The sequence below is a fragment of the Microtus oregoni genome, unplaced genomic scaffold (genome assembly GCF_018167655.1).
Source record: "Microtus oregoni isolate MIOR12 unplaced genomic scaffold, Mior012 000003F_ref0000135, whole genome shotgun sequence".
NCBI lineage: Eukaryota > Metazoa > Chordata > Mammalia > Rodentia > Cricetidae > Microtus > Microtus oregoni.
Window position 1 is genome coordinate 66,137,092 of NW_024543062.1, and position 15,048 is coordinate 66,152,139.

The following is a 15,048-nucleotide window of genomic DNA, read 5'->3' on the forward strand; positions in this document are numbered from 1 at the left end:
AAAAAAATTAAAGACTTCCTAAAATTCAATGAAAATGGCCATGCATACAACATACCCAAATTTATGGGATACAATGAAAGCAGTGTTAAGAGGAAAGTTCACAGCACTAAATGCCTACATAAAGAAGCTGGGGAAAATCTCACACTAGTGAGTTAACAGAACACCTGAAAACTCTAGAGCAAAAATGAGCAAATTCACCCAGGAGGCCTAGACAGCAGGAAATAATCAAATTGAGAGCTGAAATCAACATAATAGAAACAAAAAACAAAAACAAAGAATCAATGAGACAAAGAGTTGGTTTTTCAAGAAAAATCAACAAAACAGACAAACCTTTATTCACACTAACCAAAAGGCAGAGGGAGAATATCCAAATTAATAAAATCAGAAATAAAAAGGGAGATATAACAACAAACATGGAGGAAATCCAGAGATCCAGAGACTCATCAAAAACCTGTACTCCACAAAATTGGAAAACGTAAAGGAAATGAACAAATTTCTAGATAAATATCACTTACCAAAACTAAATCAAGACCAGATAAGCAAATTACATAGACCTATAACTGCTAAAGCAATAGAAACAATTAGCAAAAGTCTTCCAATCAAAGGAAAAAAAAAACTCAAAACCCAGGACCAGTTGGTTTCAGCACAGAATTCTACAAGATTTTCAAAGAAGAACTAATACCAAAACTCCTCAAATTGTTCCACACAATAGAAACAGAAGGAACATTGCCAAACTCTTTTTATGAGGCTACAATAATTCTGATAGCAAATCCACACAAAGACATGATTAAGAAAGAGAATTACAGATCAATCTCACTCATGAACATTGGTGCAAAAACATTAAATAAAATACTGGCAAACCAAATCCAAGAACACATCAGAAAAATCACACACCAAGACCAAGTCGGCTTCATCCCACAGATGCACGGATGTTTCAACATATGAAAAATTTGTCAATGTAATCCACCATATAAACAAACTGGGGGAAAAAACTACATGATCATCTCATTCGACAAAATACATCCCTTCATGATAAAGGCCTTGGAAAGATCAGGGATACAAAGAGCATACCTAAACATAATAAAGGCAATATGCAGCAAGTCAATAGTCAACATCAAATTAAATGGAGAGAAACTCAAATCAATCCCACTGAAATCAGCAACAAGACAAAGTTGTCCACTCTCTCCATATCTACTCAATATAGCACTTGAGGTCCTATCTAGAGCAATAAGACACCAAGGGAAGATCACAGGGACACAATCAGAAAAGAAGAAGTAAAATTCTCACTATTTGCTGATGATATGATAATTTACATAAGTGACCCCAAAAATTCTATCAAGGAACTTCTACAACTCATAAACACATTCAGTAATGTAGCAGGATACAATATTAACTCGAAAAAAATCAGTAGCCTTCATTTACATAGATGATAAATGGGCTGAGAAAGAAATCAGAGAAACATCACCCTTTACAATAGGCACAAATAACAAAAAATATCTTGGAGTAACTCTAAACAAGAAAGGGGAAGATCTGTATGACCAGGACTTTAAATCTATGAAGAAAGAGATTGAAGAAGACACCCGAATAGGAAGATCTCCCATGCTCTTGGATGGGTAGAATTAACATAGTAAAAATGGCAATCTTACCAAAAGCAATCTTCCAGTTCAATGCAATGCCCATCAAAATCCCAACAAACTTCTTCACAGACCTTGAAAGAACAGTACTCAACTTCATATGGAAAAGCAAAAAAACCCAGGATAGCTAAAATAATCCTGTATAATAAAGGAACTTCTGGAAGCATCACAATCCCTGACTTCAAACTCTACTACAGAGCTGCAGTGCTGAAAACAGCCTGGTATTGGCATAAGAACAGACAGGAGGACCAATGGAACTGAACTGAAGACACAGATATTAATCCACACACCTACAAACACCTGATTTTTGACAAAGAAGCAGAAAATATAAAACGAAAAAAGAAAGCATATTTAACAAGTAGTGCTGGCATAACTGGATATTAACATGTAGAAGAATGAAAATAGATCCATATCTATCGCCATGCACAAAATCAAGTCCAAATGGATCAAAGACCTCAACATAAAGCCAACCACACTGAACCTTATAGAAGAGAAAGTGGGAAGTACACTTGAACGCATAGGCACAGGAGACCACTTCCTAAATATAACCCTAGTAGAACAGACACTGAGAGAAAACAATTACTAAATGAGACCTCCTGAAACTGAAAAGCTTCTGTAAAGCAAAGGACATGGGCAACTAAACAAAATGGCAGCCTATAGAATGAGAAAAGATCTTCACCAATCCCACATCAGAGAGAGGACTGATCTCCAAAATACACAAAGAATTCAAGAAATTGGTCATCAAAAGAACAAATAATCCAATAAATAAAAATAGGATACAGACATAAACAAAGACCTCTCAACAGAGGAAGCTAAAATGTCCAAAAGACATGTAAAAAAATGTTCAGCATCTTTAGCCATCAGAGAAATGCAAATCAAAACAACTCTGAGATCCCATCTTACACCTATAAGAATGGCCAAGATCAAAAACACTGATAACAACTTATGCTGGAGAGGATGTGGGGTAAGGGGAACACTCTTCCACTGCTGGTGGGAATGCAATCTGGTACAGCCACTTTGGATGTCAGTGTGGCGATTTCTCAGAAAATTAGGAAACAACCTTCCTCAAGACCCAGTAATACCACTTTTGAATATATATTCAAAGGATGTTCAATCGTACCACAAGGACATGTGCTCAACTATGTTCAAAGCAGCTTTGTTTGTCATAGCCAGAACCTGGATATAACCTAAATGCCCCTCGACTGAAGAATGGATAAAGAAAATGTGGTAAATTTACACAATGGAGTACTACACAGCGGAAAAAAAAACAATGATATCTTGAAATTTGCAGGCAAATGGATGGAGCTAGAAAACATCATATTGAGTGAGGTAACACAGACCCAGAAAGACAAGTATCATATGTACTCACTCATAAATGGCTTTTAGACATAAAACCAAGAAAAACCAGTCTACAATTCACAATCCCAGAGAACCTAGACAACAAAGAGGACCCTAAGAGAGACATACATGGATCTAATCTGCATGGGAAGTAGAAAAAAACAAGATCTCCTGAGTAATTTGGGAGTGTGGGGGTCATGGTGGAGGGTAGAAGGGGAGGGGAGAGAAAGGGAGGGGAGCAGAGAAAAATATATAGCTCAATAAAAACAATTTTAAAAAGTAAATTAATAAAAAATAAAAACTTAAAAAAATGAGAAGCATGCTCTTGGACATGAAACTGACATCTTGAGCCCAGTAACCTGGCTGTTTATCCCACTGCTGTCCCCTTACCAGGAAAAACTTGAGTGCCCAGTGACAACTTGCACTGACTTGGGAGACTAGTCATTAGGCTTCTTTCATGGACCTAGCCACTGAGACTAGCGAACTCTCTCCGCATCCCCTTGATATTTAGGGTAGAGCCATCTAAATTCCTGGCTCTATTTATTTTTTTTTTAAAAAAAAACCAATTCCATTCTTTTTTTTTAACCATGTATACAAAGGCATATGTGCACATGATTGCAGGTATCCATGGAGACCAGAAGTGCTGGATCTCCTGGAACTGGATTACAGATGGTTGTGAGAGCAACCTGGTTTTAACTGCTGTGCCATCACTGCAGCCCCCAGGCTCTATTTGTTTCTTTGCAGTGATGGGCACAAACCCAGGACCTCACTCATATAGACTAAGCCTTGTAAAGGGAGCTGTATTGCAGCCCAGTCTCTTCTTAGAGGTATCCATTAAATAACTAAATAAATAGTTTTTAAAAAAAAAAAACACAGAAAAATAAAGCAGCTAATGTCTACCAGACACTGTGTTTGGTCTCTCGCTTATGCTGGGACATTTAGAGGAGGACTTGAGTGGATTGGATGAGACACTTGCTTCATCAAGTCATGTGTCTTCCGGGACTGATGTTCACACGTCAGGGAAACCGTAGGAACCTCTTTCTTACATATCCCCTCCTGCCCGTCCCTCCCAAGGACAGCAAGCCAGCTCCTTATCCCAGGCTGAACCAGCTGCAGTTGGCTATGATTTTTTTTTTGTTTGTTTGTTTTTCGAGACAGGGTTTCTCTGTAGCTTTGGTGCCTGTCCTGGAACTAGCTATTGTAGACCAGCTGGCCTCGAACTCACAGAGATCCGCCTGCCTCTGCCTCCCGAGTGCTGGGATTAAAGGCGTGCGCCACCACCGCCCGGCTTCAGTTGGCTATGATTAACGGCCTCTATTAGCAGCAAGCTGTAAACCGATCAGGTACACAGTGCCCATGAAGATCTCACCTCCCCAAATCCCTAACCACCTAGTGACTTCTCTAACTCCCGAGGCTCCTGCCTGTCCCAGTTTGAGAAACATGGTCTAGGAAATGGCTTTACCAGAGGAGTTCAAAATGTTTTGGAAGTAGAGAACAATCTGTGGGGAAATGTCCAAAATCCTAAAATTGGTTTCAGTGAGGGTGGCCCTTTAGGCAGCAGGGTGAATGTCCAAGTCAGAGCCTGAGAGGGTTTCTGAGAAGGGATGGTGGCAGAGCCTTGTGTTTTCCTGCTGTGGGGTTACGAGGGGCCCCAGGTCAGGACCTTAGCACGCAGCGTCCCTGCCCAGAAGGTGGCTGTGGAAAGCCGCTGGACACTTACTGCTGAGTGCGCTGGCGGTGGAACACTGCACTCAGAGGTCACCGCTCTGCGGGAAGACGATTTGTAACAGCCTCAATAAAAACATAAAAATTAAAATTAAAAAAGTCAGGGCTGCCTCTGGCCACCAGCTACCTAGCTACCTGGACTTGGGCAAATCACCTCCCATATCTGGTCCTCATTTTCCCTGTTAAGTGAGTGACTGGCTCAAGAAAGTTCCCAGACTCCTGCTGAGGTCAGCAGAGTCAACAATGGCTCTGGTCATCTGGATCCTTATGAAAATTACTCTCCAGGCCTCAGTCCGTACATGTGAGCAGAGAGTCTACCTGACCACTCACTCCACCTGCCTGAGCAATTAGTCCGGTTTCCTTCTGGCCAATTACAACCGACTTTCAAACCAAACCACAATTTCTTAGGGTAGCATCCAGAGAAGGGTGTGAGACCCTCAGTCCAGAGAACCCCATAATTTTCTAAAGACCATCTCCCCACTTTATCCCACAGGGTAAGGTGATTCCTATGGGTCAGCTTAACGCATTTGAACAGACAAGAAGACAGCCCCATACAGACACCTTGGAGGGCGAGTGGCATCTTGGAGAGATTATGATCAGTAAGTCAGGGTCAGCCTCTGTTCTCTCGATGCTCCCCAGAACGGGAGCTGAAAGCCTTTAAAGCCAAGAGACCTAGCCAGCTATGAATGCAATCTGAGGTAGGTAATCTCTGCGTGTGAAGTGATTATGTGTAAAAACAGCGGCTTAGTGTGTCCGTGCTGCTATGTCTCCTGGGATCAGCAGGACCCAGCCTCCTACTCCGCCCCCAGGACGCAGAGCCATGACCTCTGAGCGCAGTGTTCCACCGCCAGCGCACTCAGCAGTAAGTGTCCAGCGGCTTTCCACAGCCACCTTCTGGGCAGGGACGCTGCGTGCTGAGGTCCTGACCTGGGGCCCCTCGCAACCCCACAGCAGGAAAACACAAGGCTCTGCCACCATCCCTTCTCAGAAACCCTCCCAGGCTCTGAGAAAGGCCAGGGCCAGCGGGCAGGAGGCTGCAGGGCAGACGCCCGGGAGACGTGTCACATTTTTCTCCGGGTTAATTACCTCAGCCTGGGAATCTGAGCTGTATCTGTCTCGGGCACAACAAGCCTTGTCGCCTGGTGGGAGAATCTTAATCTTTCTCAGGTGACAGTTGCTGGCCTGGGACAGAAATGTCCTTATTCTGGGGGCGCCACCTGTCCCACCGGGCTGCAAAAGCCTAGATCTGAGGTGGAGGATCTCGGAATACGGTGACCGGGATTGGACAGACAGAACCCGTAGGCGGGGCTAGGATGGGACTTGGCCTAAACGGAATTCCCCCCTGGAGAGCCCCACCCTCTGCCCTTTGCGTCTACAGGGGCAGATATTTAGCCTTTCCATTTTTGCAGTGGCTTGTGAATCTGGGTGTCTAGCAGAGTTTGACACATAGTAGGCACCCGATACCTGTTTGTTGAATGTGTAAGTCCTTCAGCTTGTCTGTCTCCTAGGGAAGTGCTGTTCCCAGACTATTAGGGTATTTCATCACACAGTTATGACCTGTCACGTGTGCTGCTAAGCATCCAGATGGGCGTGTTTATCACTTTGAAAGATAAGTTAGACGAGATCGACACTATTTCTAACCAACATAGTAACTTAAGCCGGTAATAGTAGTGGAGCCTATGACACCAGCTAGTTGAAATTTTGAGATAGTAAGATGGCTTGAACCCAGGATTTTGGAGCTAGCCTGGGCAATATAGTGAGACTCATCTATTAAAAACAAACACAAATACAACAACCGTCTTTCAAGTGGGAGAGAAAAGGGTGGAGACTTGGGAGGCAGGGGGACACTTGTTTCTTCTGCTCCTAATAACAGTTTCTGTTGGCAACTTCGGAGATGACCTTGGACCTACCAAGGTGCCCTGACCTGAGACCACGCCCAGCACATGCAACTGCCTCTCTTCTAGACTTCGCTCTCTAAGCAGGGGTCGGGGAGGCAACCCTCACTGCAGAGACGTCCCTGTGGAATGCTGTGAGTGAGTGTTCTCGCCTGCGCTCTTTGTGTCTAGTTCCGTAGCCATTTCTTAGATGATATGAATTTCACACTTCTGAGTTTAACTATTCAGTTACTATTGCAAAGAACTGGAACCCCCAACTGTGGGAGTCACAACCACTCATCCCTACATTAGACAATGTGGTAAACATCTTCCCAGCACTAAACCGAAAGAATTCTATGTCTCCTTTAGGCACCGTGTACAACAAATTCTATCCCTCTTCCATAGGACATCCCTTCCGATGGTTCAAGATGGTTGTCATTCGAGATTCTCATAAGGGGTCAAGGCCCTCATTGTGCTGGCCAGTGTCGTATCAGGGCATTCTTGTATGTGTTCTTCACAGCATGTATCCCTGAGTGGAATGCAGCACCCAGCTATGTGGGTGAATTACTTAATCCAGATCCAGTTCTCAACATGTGGGTTGAGCTCCCCTTGCAGGGGGGGGGGGTCAAACAACCCCTTCACAGGGGTCACCCAAGACCATTGGAAAACACAGATGTTTACATTACGGCTTACAACAGCAGCAAAATTACAATTAGGAAGTAGCAATGAAAATAATGTTGTGGTTGGGGGTCGCCACAACAGGAGGCACTGTATTAAAGGGTTGCAGCATTAAGAGGATTGAGAACCACTGATCTAGATAGAATTTTTTTAAATATAAAATAGAGTTTCTAGGCTCTAAGCTTTGTTAAGTAGCCCCAGGTCAAATGTGCTTTTTCATTTGCTCAGTCGCATTGTGCTGTGCTACGCACTAGCGCAGCCTCAATTACTCCGCTCTCATTGCTTGTGTAAGTGGGAAACACACTGAGCCTTCGCCTCAGCCATACAGGATTTTGAGGGGGCGGTGTCCAGTTTTCCTTTCCCCTGTATTCTTCTTATCCATCCTTATTATGGTTTCGATCAGAAATGTCCCCAACAGGCCTATGTGGTAAGTGCTCCAGTTCCCAGCTGGTGGCACTGTTTAGGGAGGTGGTTTAAAACTCAGGAGATGGGGCCTGGCAGAGGTCCGTAGGAGCAGAGCAGGGAAGGTGAGAGCCGGTGTCCAGCCCCCCAGCCCTGCTTCCAGTTCACTCTCCACGTCAACAGTCTTCTCCTCTACACACCCGCTCCGCTGCGACATTTTACTTCACCATGGGCCACACTTGGTGGTGTAGAATTTTAAGACAATTCTGAAGCCATTTCTGACAACTCTCAGTACTTCCCCACCTCCCCTGGGAACCAAGGACATAACAGCTATGCATGCATGTCCTGAGATGTTGGGAACTTTCCATCTCCCTGAATAGGGGCATGATAACCCTTAGGTGTTGACTCAGTTACTGATGTTTTGACTTAGTCCCTGGAAAGGGGCAAAGTGACCCTCAGATGTTTTCCCTTTATCTCATTTGATCTGGCAACCACTCTCCAGCCAATTATTGGTAATAGCCTTTTTGAATAAGCCAATCATAATAGTTAAAGAACAACCCCCAGACACCCCTTCCTTCTGTGGTTTTTCCCTTTAAAAATAGCCTGTACCAGACATTCAGGGTCTTCTAGCCTCCCGACTGCTGGAAGACCCTATGCTTTTACATCAGCTGTGATGAGAGATGGTCTCTTGGGGCGACTCCTCCTCCTCGGTGATTGGACACTAGGGTCCAACAGTGAGACTCAGGACCGTGGCATCAGAACCTCTGAAATCATGAGCTAAAACTGACCTTTCCCACTTTACATGTTTATGCCACATGTTCTTGACGGCGATGTATGGTCTGAGTAGCACAGAAAGCTGGCACCGTGGCCATTCCTGTAGCTTTGCTTGAGAATGTTGTTCAGACGCCATTTGAACTTACTTGGATTTGTTCAGAAATGCAGGCTAGAGAAGGCCTAGAATGTTGTTGAATATAGTTTAATTGGTGGTTCCAATGGAGGTTCTTAAGACAGAATCAGGCAAGAGTGTGGACAGTGGAGACTGCTCATGTGGCTGGAGAGATGGTTTAGCAGTCAAGAGGCTTGCTGCTCTCCCAGAGGACTTGATTTGATTCCAGGCACCTGCAGAGTGGTTCATAGCCATCTGTAAACCCAGTTGCAGAGACTCCAGTGCCTTCTACTAGCCTCCAAGGGCACTGTAGACACATAGAGTACAGGCATACATGCAGGTAAAACACACATACACATGAAATAAAAATAAATAAAATGTCCAGAAATGGGGCCTTTGACGATGGGTTTGGCTCATGAGGATTTGGACAACATGAATTAATTAATTCAATTCATATATTAATGAATGAGTCTCAAGCAGGGTTTTGTTAGAAAAAATAGCTCATGTGCTCCCTCCCTCCCTCCTTCCCTCCCTCCCTCCCTCCCTCCCTCCCTCCCTCTTTCCCTCCTTCCCTCCTCCCTACCTCCCTCCCTTTCACCCTCCATCCTCCCTTCCTGGCCATAAGGAGAACAGTTTCAGTCTGTCATACACACACTGACACGGCATTCAGTGTCACCACAGTTCCCAAAATGATGGAATCAAGAACTCAAGCACTAAGCCGGGCGGTGGTGGCGCACGCCTTTAATCCCAGCACTCGGGAGGCAGAGGCAGGCGGATCTCTGTGAGTTCGAGACCAGCCTGGTCTACAAGAGCTAGTTCCAGGACAGGCTCCAAAACCACAGAGAAACCCTGTCTCGAAAAACTTAAAAAAAAAAAAAAAAAAAAAAGAACTCAAGCACTTAAACCTTTGCAATTGTGCACCAAAGTCAGCATTTCTTCCTTTAAGTTGGCTTTTTTCTCTCAGAGGCTTTGTCACTGGAAAGGAAGCCAGGCCAGCACATGCATTTTATTGTATGTTTGTTATGCCTCCATGAAGAAAAGATAAAGAAAAAACAAAACATGAAGGGCTGGAGAGATGGCTCAGAAGTTAAGAACACTGGCTGCTCTTCCAGAGATTTGGCCTTCAATTCCCAGCACCCCATGGTGGCTCACAACCATCTATAACATGTATAATGGGATCTCAGTGCCCTCTTCTGGCCTACAGGTGTGCATGCAGGCAGAACACTGCAGACATAAAAATAAATAAGTAAATCTTAAAAAACAAAACAAAAACCGATGGCCCGTGACTTGGTTTTCTGTGCTGTCTTCAATGACTGAGCATAACGAGTTGGAGCTGCGATACGCATTAAGGTGTGTGGTAAATATGCAAACTTTCATATCGTTTCCACATCTGTTTTAGAAGGTGGCTGTTCACACACCAGAAGCAGGGCTCAGTGAACCCCTCAGACAGTTTCTAATTTCCTTCAAACCAAGTTCCTCAGGGGCCCTTCCAGACACCTGCCTTGGGCCACCGCCTACTGGCGACCACTTCCCTCCGTGTGATCTACTGGCTTCCTTTGATGGCCTTGAGACCCTGCATGTACTGTGCAAACACATCACAGTGGCTGCCTCCTAAGGAGTCCTAGAATTCCTGTCTGCTTGCTTCTAAACCATCAGTTAAAACTCTGTAGAAGACGTGTTTGAATCATGGACTAAAGGTGTTGGCCACAGCATACTTGTGCCCCACCCCCTCCCTGCTTGCCCATGCTTCCGACTTTCCATGTGTATGTATAAGGGGTGTCTCTACAAACACTATCTTATATTTCCTTCAGTCTGGAAGGAGTATGTCTGAAAACTTCCCTGTCTGGTCTCTGACAATGGGTGGTCCTGAGGTGGACCCCTGCTGGGATTCTTTGTTTGATTGGATTCTTTGGTTCTTGTTATCAGCTAAGGCAGAAAAAATTAAAGAATTTCATTCAAAACAAGGCGTAGCTAATATAGAGATATTAGTCATTTGCCCATACAAATTGTATTTTTATAAGACGTGCCGGTGGCCTACAGCTGTCTGAACAGCCAATCCCCCTATTAAATCATGTGCTAGTTGATCCCTGTTGACACCGTGCACCTGTGATCTTCCAACAGCAAGGACCCAGTTAGAGTTCACGTGTAAACACACCAAGGCTAAGTTAAAATTAAAAAAAAAAAAAAAGAATCCTAGCATAGCAGCACACGCCTTTAATCCCAGCACTCGACCTCTGAGGTAGGCAGATCTCTGAGAGTTTAAGGTCAGCCTGATCTGCGTAGAAAGTTCCAGGACAGCCAAGGCTATATAATAAGACCCTGTCTTAAAAAAACAAAAAACTCAAAAAAAAATATATGTACGCATACCTATACACATACAGTTAATGAAAAAACTACAGGAAAACACTATGGTGATATATAATATACCTTAAGAAATTTATAATGTGTTTACCACACTGAAGTATCTAAAAAGTTTTAAAGCAAAATACGTGTGTTGAATTTACTTTAAGGGTTTCCCACACTAATTTATGTATCCCCACATGGGCTGCATCCAACTTACAATAAGACTCCTTGACAATATTCCTTGGAGTGTGTTTTCTAAAAGGCACTCTGAAAACTGCTACCATGTAGTAGTCTCAGAAAAGCCATAGATCCTCATCTTTCATAGGACACGTAAGCTTCTCAGTCTGCAGCCTGGGGACTTTTGTGAGTCTCTGGAGACTCTCAGGGAAATCACAGCCTGAAAACTTTACTTCCCTAGAAGCACTAAGAAGGGATTTGTCCTTTTCTGTCTCTTTCCCTCCAAGCACACAATGGAGTTTTTCTTAGGTTGGTTGCATCACAAGGGCCTAAACGCAGAAGCAAATGTGGGAAGCCAGCTCTCCATGCAACCAGATGTTATGGGGCAACAACAATAACAAAACTGTAAACCAATGCTACTCTTGTTCCTCAGATTATTGTGAGTGTGCAATTTGAAAGAAATATTTGTTTTCTCTTTTAGTTTTGAGAGTGAAAATATAGCTAGAACCTTCACAGTCTCTAGAGTCCTAAATAATTTTAAAGAGTGTAAGAGGATGTGAGACTACAATGTTTAAAAACTACTGTTCCAGACAACTCTCCACAGAGGGAGACTGAGGCCCTGTGGGTAGTGATTCAGCAGGAGTCCCTTCGAGTAGAAACAGACTTTGTGAATCTGATTCCATGGACTTAGTATAGTGGCACTCTTGCTTTCTGTCATGAGCTAATATGCAAACCAAAAATCAAAATATTTGGCTTGGGTAAGAAAATTGGAACCCCAAAGTAAGCAGTTGTCTCACACTCCTATACTCTACACCCATGTGCACATGTGCAGAGGTGGGAGCTGAGCCAAGAAAATGCAGTGGACAAGGAAACATTGACCTAAGGCCATGAGCATCATGAGGCCTGTTGCATGATTGCTAGGAGAGTGCACAGCTGAAATGCACGTGTGTGTGTGTGTGTGTGTGTGTGTGTGTGTGTGTGTGTGTGTCATGTACGACTCTCTGTATGCATACACAATAGACTGGAGGGTCCGTAGCATTTATTAAACTTTGAGCAGAATTTATCTCAAGATTTTCATAATTAAGATGATTATTTCTTTTGTAAAAATCACTTTAGTGGCTGGGTGGTTTTGGCACACGTCTTTAAGTACAGCTCTCTCAGGAGGCAGAGGCAGAGGCAGGGGGATCTCTGTGAGTTCGAGCCCAACCTAGTCTATAAGAGCTGGTTCCAGGACAGGCTCTGAAGCAACACGGAGAAACTCTGTCTTGAAAAACAAAACAAAACAAAAAAGTAAGGTTTTAACTTTAACATAGTAAACTAGTATAACAAAAACAGTTATCAAGTACGAATTACAGTTACACTATCCAGTCCATTTGTATTTGGCAAAATTAGAGAAAATACTCAATTATCTATTATATCTTTGTGAGTCCAAAATTTTATACTTAATTTATCTTTTATCATAACTAAGGAAAACTTTAAGTCTAATTATTTAGTGTTAAACTCCATCAAAGACCCCAGAAGGGTATAATATTATCTAATGATAAGGACATCTATAACAATGGCCCATGTTGGGGGATAGATGCTGCATTTACCTAATTATTCTTTATAAATAAAAAATCGGGAGTCAGATATTGGGATAAGAACCTGAATGATCAGAGAAGTGGCAGAAAAGCGACCAGAGACCTCCTATTTCTGTTCTTCCATTCAAAAGGACTGAGATCCTAAGCCCCACCCTACTAATTCCTGTCTCTCTATCTGTCCTCAGACCTCCAAAACCTCTATGGTTAATTTTGGTGAGCTAGGAGCTCCACCCTCTGATTCAAAGCAAACTTTATTGTCAGAATGTGATCAAAATATCACACAACAAGCAGGACACTGCTACGGCTAAAGAACTTTCATTTATGCTAGGCATCCATCTTAGTGCCCGCCATCCATATGTCCCTGGAGGATAAGTTCTCAGTAACCCTGACTCAGTGGCCCCCACCCGAAACTGTATAGCCTCGGCATGGCTATCTGCTTGCTGGTTATGATATGACTAACTCCTGTTTTTGTTTCTGTAACTTGCTACTCAGATACCCAAAGTTTGTTTCGAGTTGCCCTAACCACTTACCTTGGCAGAACAGAACAGTTTTTACTTGCTTACGTAGATACTGAGGGTCTTCTTGTGGTTTTTCCCTTTAAAAGTCCTTCCCCATATCCCTCCTGCATGACAACCTCAAATTTGGCTCAGAGATTGTTTGTCCTGTTAGCAGTTAATCAATAAATCTTTTAATTATAATTGGATTGAGTCTATGGTCTTTTCCCAAGGGTCACAAACTCCTTAACAACACCTCTGCCCTTACATCTCAGCATTCCAGTTTCTCAGATGCTTGATAAATCCTGCTTTGGTTAGAGACAATCCATCTGCTTAGGGTATCTGAGCGTGGGGCGCCATCCATATCGAGGATCATGGCTCCCATGCACCCGACCCGCCATCAGTGGACAGAATGGCATCTTCATATAGCAGGTGGATCAGAGACTACTGTGTCCCCAGTTATTAACCTTTTGGACATCACACACATGGCTGACATCCGTCTGTTGGGCTTTATCCTCTATTTGTGTTGGATGATCCTGTGGTGTGGCTCAGGTGTGGTTGTTAACATCATCTTCGGGAGGTCATCATCTCCTCGGAGCCTGAGACCATGGGACACTGGACAGATAAGCTTGGCTGGGTATAGGAGGGAAAGTAAGGGCGTATAGCTGATCCTGGTGAGAGACCCACAGTTCAGAGGCGATGACAACCATCAGGTCCCTACCTAGGAGCACAACAGTAGGGGCAGGGGTGGGAAGAACACAGACCCTCTGTTCTAGCATGGATTCCAAACCTAGCTTATACTGGCAAACCTCTTCAAGGTTGCTAGGGTGAAAACAGGTGCGAGAAGACCCTTGCTGAGCCATTTACTTTCTTACTGCAAGCATTTCCACCTGTGGGCACCACCCTGCACCTTACCTCCTCTGCCTTTACTGTTGCTGTGGTAACAGAATGCCAACACAACTGTTTTTCATCTCTGTAGGTCTTAAGTTCGGCATGTATGACAGTGAACTAAAATCAAGGTATATCTATGGAGCCTCTAGACATCTACTGAAGGCCACTTCTTTGCTTTTTTTTTTTTTTTTTTTTGGTTTTTCGAGACAGGGTTTCTCTGTGGCTTTGCTTTTTTTAAGGCACCCACATCCCTTTTCTTGAAACTCTTTCCTCTGCCTTCAAAGGCAGCAACAGACCATCAGACACACGGCCACAGTTTTCTTGACCACAGTCAGGAAAAAAACTCCTCTCTTAAGGCCTGATTAGATTGGATTGGCCTGAACAGTCCAATATACTCTCTTGATCCTAATGGCCTCAATTTGTATCACATCTGCAAAGTCGTTTTGCTAGATAAGATAACACGGCCACAGGTCCTGGCAGTAGCATGCAGACCTTTGATAGTGGTGCTGGTATTCTTATCACACACCGCCAGCTCAGAGAGCCCCTTGCCACCTTCAAAGCTTCGCCAACAGCCTGGGCTCCCCTGGCTCTTGGTCTAAGTTTCCAGTAGCTTTTGTATTCTTTTCTCAACAAAGCTCTTACTATCCTAAATTGTAATGGCTGGTTGACCGTTTTCTTTGTAAGACATATCAAGTTCTACAAGAGCAGCGTCAAGGTGTGCCTTCCCCCTCCCCTAAACAGCCACAGTGTCTAGTACCTGACACAATAGTGCTCTGATAACACACCAGGGAAACTCTTCTGTGGTTTTTAATTCTAAATTACACTTTGTCCGTATAACTATTCCTTCTGCTGGGAACCCCAGTCCATCAAAGCTGAAGGGATTCTTAGCTAAAGAAACTGGTATCCAGAAAGAGTAGGTGTAACACAGGTACTGAGTTCCATGGACGTCTCAGGCCAAAGCTCAGATGTCCTCTCCGTAGTGGCCCTGGGCTCAGATGATTCCACTTCCCTTCACAGTGTGTAAGA